Here is an 8350-nt window from a genome sequence, read left to right as displayed (position 1 = left end):
AGCCTTCATTCTTTTAAGATCAAAGTGCATGTCTCATAGTATGTAGTCACCCTTTTTGTCCTTGACCCATATATATAAACCTTTTTTTTAATCATAAAAGGGCTAGGAGAAGGGAAATGAGGGAGGGGATTACAAGGCGGGGAATCGAACCTTCACCAATAAGGTGAAAGTTCAGATAACCAATCAACTGAGCTACTAAGCTCCCCCAGTCTTTGAACCATATTGTGCAGTTGTATAAATTTTTACTTTTCCTTCCGTCCCAATTTATGTGATATAGTTTGACTAGGCACGGGGTTTAAGAAAGAAATGAAAACTTTTGAAACTTGTGGTCTAAACACGCCATAAATATTTGTATGGTTGTAAAGCATTTCATTAAAGGTAAAAGGAGAAGTTTTAAATTAAATTATTTCTAAATATAGAAATGTATCATTCTTTTTTAAACAGACTAAAAAGAAAAGTGTATCACATAAGGTGGGGACAAAGAGAGTATTGGATATGTGACACAAGTAAAAATGAAGAGTTAGTGTCAATGCACTAGTGAAAGATAAGAACGATATTAATATGGGTTGTGGTGGGTAGGTTGGGGTCTCTTCATCCTTAAACGGAAGTCTCAGATAGAGCCTGAGAATGAAAAAGGGAAAACAACACAAATTATCCCTAAAATGTAACATATTTACCCGCCCATGCCTCTTTCTAAACTAATTTCACTTTTACCTAGACGACTGAAAATATTACCTGAGTACCCACTCGCCCAAAATTCTTCCTCCCTGACACCATCTCATTATATTTATATACCATGATGATATCATGAAAGACTAAGAGAGTGTCTCATTGAAGGACTGAAGCAGTCCTCCATGATACCATCTCAGTATATGATATATATATATATCATGATGGTATCATGGAAACTGAGGATTGTCTAATTGAAGGATTGAAATAGTCCTCCATGATATCATCTCACTATATATATGTATATAAGATGATAATATCATAGAGTTTTTTTTTTTAAAATTCAAAAGAAAATGTGTTTTTTTGAATAAATGAACATGATTCGCTATCATGCCCTGTCAGTATACTATTATACCATATGGGTTTCATAGAGTGCTGCTGAATGTTTTTGAAGAAATAAAAGAAGTCTTCTGTGATACCATCATGGTATATAAGAGACAGGTGATACCATGTTGGTATCATAATTTTGGGGGCATGAAAGTAAGGGGGGCATGCGTTTGTTTTTTTGTTCAAGAGACATTGACGTTCTTTCCCCATGAAAAAAATCTTGTTGGGAATGCTGCCCCCAAAATGGGCCCTGTAACGCGCGATCCCGATAAAATCGGCCTCCAATGCAAGTATCGAACACCAGGTAGAAAATCAAAAAAAGAGAAAAAAAAAGAAAAAGAAAGAAAGATAACAACGATCATAGCATTCCGGGACAAACATTGGGTAAAACCCGTAAAATCATGTTTATGAGAATAAAGTATCAACATAATAAACGGATCATATTACACAAACACGGATCAATTGATTTTGTGCTCCTATACAAATTTATTTTTAGTTTTATACTTTTTACAAAAAAATCTTCATTTTAATACATAAAAGATCTCAAATAACATTCAAGAGATCTAAAAGAAAATCATTTTCTTCCATTCAAATTTATATATGGCCATTGGGACCATTTACTCTATCATTGGTTGTTGCTGAATGTATTGCAAACAGTGGCGGATTTATGTGCTCAAATTAGAAAGACATAACGATTTGCTATGATTAGTTTCTTTTAATATTAACCGCAAACGCATTCTGATACTAGTGAGAACTAAAATACGGAAACAAATTATAAAACAAAAACTCACTAAGTAAAATGTTGATTTCTAGAATCTAAGGGGCCCCTAAAATCCATGTTTTTGGCTTTTTTTTTTTTAAATTCCATTTTGTTTAATTTTAAGGATAATGGTAAAATATGAGGAGAGTGAAATGACAACCTTTGGAATCACTGAGAGAATGAAAGAACATAAGAGAAGATCATGTAAATGCATTTAAGAAGCATGGAATATATGGGTGACCTCAAATTGCAAGTGTAATCTTGAGGTATATTGAAGATTATGATTTGATATTTTAGGCTATTTTTATCCTATTGAAAAGTGCATTTCAAATGGAATATAATCTACAATATAGAAATAACAACAAAAGGTATTCTCTGTTACCTAATAGTTGTTAGAACTGCAAAGTCAACTTTTTTTTTTCCCTTCTTAAGTTGGATCCAAGGACCAATATTTTACTATATTAAATTTTATAAAGCTGATATACTTTCTTGACTGTTTAAATTTTATTTTGACAACTTGCCTTGATTCTTAAGATCACAAATTTTGGATATTGTCTCCCATAAATTTGCATAATATGACAAGATAAACTATAGTATAAATAACTTTGTCTAACTTCAATATTTTTGTTAGAAAACATAGGGTATGCATGTAAGCAACCAATTTTTAATATTCCTCTTTATCTATTGCTATAAACTGGTCATGCATCATTTCACCCTCTCATTATTGTTGTAGAGGAGTAAAAATTATAAAATTATATATGTTCTAAGATATATATAGATTCTATTTTGATTTTTCTTGATAAGCTTATGCAAACTAAGTGAATCCTTTTTACATGGTTCTAGTTGATACAAGTATATATACAATTACACACACAAAAAAAGTTTAAATTCAACCCAAGGAAATTGGAACATGTAAGTTGGTATCATATCTGAAAAATTCTTCAGTTATTTTCTTTATATCCAAAACAAAAGCATATAGAATAAATAAAAATGTAGTTGACCCTATTAGTATTGTCACATCTCTATCTAGTAGGAATTAATCAATGAATATGGTCTGAACCAAATCTCCAGATTTTTGATTCCATATCCTATTTTTTACAGTAAGATGTTTGATATTTTGATACAATGCTCCCTTTTGCACATTGGAATAAGCTATATTCCATATATTCTACATTAAACACAAACTATCTTCGTCAAATATTTGGTCCCGTCCCATTTGGAGAATGATCCCTCATAGTATAGCTTAATTAGTTATTCTTGCAGTATACGGTGGAGTGTTTAAACACCATAATGGTAATTGAGTTATGGGCTGCAGCATATGTATAGGTAATAGGCTATAGCACATAGCAACATACAACAAATATTTTTGCGGATCTCCATAAAAAAGAAATTGCATAATACAAGGAGATTTTCTGAGAGTCCTAGACAAAAAATACGTAGGAATTTTTGACAAAATAAATCTTGAAAAATTTTTGGTAGGTATTATTACATGAGGATTTTTAAATCCACAGGTAAATTCCTTGCGGATTTAAATCCTCAAGTAAGATGCATGCAGATTTTTTGCCATGACATAGTATGAAAACCTCATTAACTACGCAAGCTAGTCCCTCACGTGCATATATATAATCTCATTTCAAAAGTTATTTCAAATCCATGACGTAGTATGAAAATCTCACATAATAGTTCAACGTACATATATCGCAATATAGTCCTTCCGTTACCAACTGTTAGCTCCCAAATGTTAAAGAATGAGCTGATCGACCGAACATAATTAACCAATTCGCATCAGTTGGTATTCATTATCATTCAATCAATTCAAAATAATTCATTTAGAACTTATAAAACTTTGCTAAAAATTCCAAACGGGCCATTCTTGGCCTTGAAACCGTAATTTGTGTCATATACAACTCAATTTTTAAACATAACTAAGCTATAGACATCTTAACAATATTCACCTTCCTCTTTAAAGAACCTTAATTCACAACAACCATGCATCTTCAAGGCTCGCATAATACTTCCACCAAATGACGGTTTCTATTTCACAATTAATAATCATCCATAATCATATTCAAAGGTAGGGTGAGGAACTAATTACCTCTTGGAGATCGAATTCTAACTTGAGCCTTCTTGAGAATTCTGAGTGTTTTGTTGAAATCTAGACATTTCAATCTTAATTAGGAATAATCATAATGCTAAAAAACTAGCATTAATCATGATATAATTTTTTTATGACGAACGAATATATGATGGACGAGAATTTTCACAAATCCGTCATAAAATCAAATTCTGATTCTTCCATCACAATTCTTGTTTTTTCTTGTAAGCGTGGTTCAATCCTAATCGTTCATTACATGAATCATATCGGGGAACAATCCAAAATAATTTTTTCACTCTCAATAGAATTACTTCAAGGAAAGCACATTATCCTCTAGTGTAACAGTAAATTTCAAACATCGAATGATCGATAAATGAAAAGAAAATGGTGAAACAGACAAACACTAATACAAGTGTATGTGTTGTATTCTAATATATATTTTTCTACTATGAGTTTATATATAGCCTAAACTGAGAAGGTGACTTGATAATTTGGATGCTTAAAATAATCCAAAGATATCTGAGATTTTCTCATTTACTGGTTAATGCTGTTCCACTAGCTAATTAAGGCCTTAGGATAATGGGAAGCCATGAGCAAATCACAACTTTCTTGACTAACTTATATTAAAAATAAATAAATTAAAAAGTCCAAACTTTCATGACTTTCCAGAAAATGGTTTCATATCTAAATACATGTCTAAAGTAGTGGCAAAGAGGGAAAATAGAGAAATTCGAGTAAGTATTTTATGTGAATTCAGAAAAATTATACACTAAAAGTTGGTAAAAAATACATATATTTATCGATCTGAGGTCGGATCCGTTAGTAAAAAACTTACCTACACAGGGTGTATACACCCAACTCAATTAAATTAACCATAGATAATAAACTAAGGTTTAGAGTCCTAATTTTAATAAAGAAAACATTTAAAAAGGAAGCAAAGTTAATAAAGGAAAAAAATTAAAAAGGAATCAAAATTAATAACGTAACATCACAACTTAGGGTTGCCGTCGTCAGATTCATTCTTTGTCTAGTGTGCAAATTCTGAAGCTTTGCATCATCCTTGAAGTCGTTGGAGTTCAAATTAAGCTCATTAAGCATAAAAGTTTGACTTAAAATAGGTGATTCCTTAACTTCATACTTCGTTAAGTACATATGCAAGTAAAAAGATGCAAAATTAAAGATCATATTTTGTTCAAATTGAAAAGGAATCCTGCATGATGAAAAAGAACAAAAAACGTTGCATATATAGCAGATAGGAGTAAATCCCATACTCTTGTTATGTTAAGTGTAAATCTACATACTTTGTTGCGATGACTATTGTTAAATAGAGCGCACCTATTTTGATGATTATCAGAAAAGGAACAAACCCAAAACATGTTGTAAAATATATTAGTTAAGAAGATAACAAAAATATTTAAAAAGTATGGTCAAAGTTGAAACAAATGTTCAACTTAATTATTTAAAAAGTACTCTACTTATCGAGTTATGGTTAATATACTTTGATAATAATCTTAATTAAAGATCATGAGATGGTTAAGTGTTAATAAATATAATTAAATAACATGACAAGTGTCATTTGTTTATTAGTTGGGTGTATACACTCGGTGCGGATAGATTTTTCCCGGTCCGTTATATGTAATTGCACGACTTATAATTCACATAATGAGACCATACGTACTTTTCATGACCGAGAATGACAATTGTTTACCCGTAAATCGATACAGTTACGTTGAATTTGTATACGTGGTCAAGGACACGTGAATCAATATTACCAAACTAATGAGATAATAAGAAATAAAAATAAGATTATTAGAATGAAAGCAAGTAATAATCAAAGTAAATAGCTTAACCACTTATGCTTTGCTGACGACGTCTTGCTCTTCTGCAAAGGGAACTTCCAATCGGTCATATTGATGCTTCGGGGGCTGATGACATTCTCCAATGCTTCAGGTTTGACGACTAGTGCCCCTAAATCTAATATTTTCAGTGCTAACATGGGAACACAAGAGGTAGCAGACCTATGCGAGCTAACTGGGTATACAATAGGGAAACTCCCATTTCGTTATCTGGGTGTCCCTATATCGGCCAGGAGAATTTCAAAGATGGACTGCGAAGTACTAGTCGATAAACTCACTGCTAAGATCCGAAGCTAGGGATCTCGGCACCTCTCCTATGCAGGCAGAACTATGCTGATCAATTCAGTGCTCCTACATATACATAGCTACTGGGCCTCAATGTTCATATTACCAAAACAGGTGCTAAAGGGGATCACAGCTATATGTCGTAATTTCCTATGGGATGGGAAAACAAACACTACCAAAACCCCCCTAGTAGCTTGGGACCTTGTATGCAGACCAAAGAGACAAGGAGGGTTAGGTATCACTGAATGTATCACGTGGAATGAGGCAACTGTCGGCTAATATGTATGGAATTTAGCCCAAAAAGCCGACAACCTGTGGGTAAAGTGGATCGATCACGTCTACTTAAAGGGGTGCTATTGGTGGCAGTATGTACATCCTACTGATTGCTGCTGGTATTGGAAGAAAGTATGTAAAATCAGGGACATATTTGCAGCTGGCTATGTGAATCAAGGGTGGCTGGAAGCAGCGGGAAAATATACTATAAGAAGTGGGTATACATGGCGCAGAGGAGAAGGTAACGACTGGGCTTGGAGCAGATGGGTGTGGAGCAGAGGCAACGTCTCTAAGCACAACTTTATCTGCTGGTTAGCTATGCATAGAAGACTTCTAACCAAAGATAGGCTGCACAAAATGGGAGTAAGCCAAGATCTGGACTGCCTACTATGTGGAGCATACTCAGAAAATGTGGAGCACCTATTCTTTGAGTGCCCATTTTCGGCACAATGCCTAAGAGAAACTTTGAATTGGTTGGGCAAAGGGATACAGAACTGGGAATTAATGGGGATATGGAGAATACTAACACGGCGCACACAAGGGAAAAGAAGCAAGGAGCTGGTAACAGCGGTGCTCTCAAGCTTAATCTACAAAATATGGAAAGCAAGGAACACGTCACTATGGGAACACAAAGTCCCAAGACCATCACACATAATTGATCAGATTAAACAGGAGATTCAACACAGATAAGATACATTTATATGCAACAAACAAAGTAGGAGCGACAAGAACTGGGTGCTGAGTATACTTCGATAGATTAGGAAAACTGTAAAAGGAAGTAGAGAACCAAAAGGGCAGAGCAGCACTAGGAATAGGGGAGCTGACTCCTGATTATTATATTCTTCATTGTAAATGTTCGCGTGGAGATGAATAAAAAAGTTTTTTTCTTCACCAAAAAAAAAAAAGTAAATAGCCTAAGCCTTGATGAAATGATGAGCAAGAATATCCGGGCAAGCTGTACGTACGTCAAAGCCTTCTTAAGAACAATCAAGATCAAGAATAAAAAAATTGCTTCAAGCGTATTTGTTTTCTATTAGAGTTTTGATGCATGCCCTTTACAATGAAATGAGAAGCTCTATTAATACTTGAGCTATGGGGTACAAGTTCTATGAATCGTACCCTCTTTACTTCCAATATTAATGCTATGACAATGAATGGAAATAAAGGATAATAATGCACATTTAAGACCCCAGGAAGACTTGGGATTTCTTGTAAGGGTCGTACATTGAATGACGTTTGACCGATGAGTTGGCATGCTTCTCTAGGTCTTTATAGTTTCTTTCTCCGGAAGCGGGTTACCAAATTGCTTCTTTGGAGTTTCGTATAATTTCTTGGAGCCCCTCGCTTGCTGACTCGAATTGGACCTGTCACCATCGCTACATGTCATCTTTTGATACGCCCACTTGGTGTCTACGAATTTTGCTCCATACAACACTATTTTGGGTTTCATTCAGTTTTGATACAAGCAAGAAAAAATAGAAGCTATTATTTCCAATGTCAGATATTCAATTTATTTTTATTTATTGTCTGGTATTTAGTATCTAATGACCAATTAATTCAGATCGCTCCGTGTAGATTCTCTTTTTTTTTTTTTTTCATCGGTGGACTATACCCGCATTGGAGCCCGACTAAATCTAGATTCATGCCGGGAAGTTTCACATTGGGGGTAAAGCACTCTCTAACAAAGATGACTCCATACTCTGAGGAACTCGAACCTGAAACCTCTGATTAAAGATAAAGGAGTACTTACCATAATTTAAGGGGATGCTCGGGAAAAAGCACTCCATTCCAGGGATTGACCCCTACCAAAAAACAATCGAGTCAATCAAATCTTTTAAAGATTACTTTTAAAAAATTCTAATAATATTTTAGAAATTATGGCTTTTAAAAAATATTTATAATATATAAAATATATTTCTTATAGTTTTAAAAATTCTAGATTTTAGAAATTTTCTACTTTTTTTTTTCAAAAAAAAAACAATTGGAACTTTTTGAAGCTCAAACTTCTGCAAAATAGGCAAATGT

The sequence above is a fragment of the Lycium barbarum genome, chromosome 9, assembly GCF_019175385.1.
Source record: "Lycium barbarum isolate Lr01 chromosome 9, ASM1917538v2, whole genome shotgun sequence".
Taxonomy (NCBI): domain Eukaryota; kingdom Viridiplantae; phylum Streptophyta; class Magnoliopsida; order Solanales; family Solanaceae; genus Lycium; species Lycium barbarum.
The sequence above is the reverse complement of the archived record's forward strand: the minus strand, read 5'-3'. Positions refer to the sequence as shown.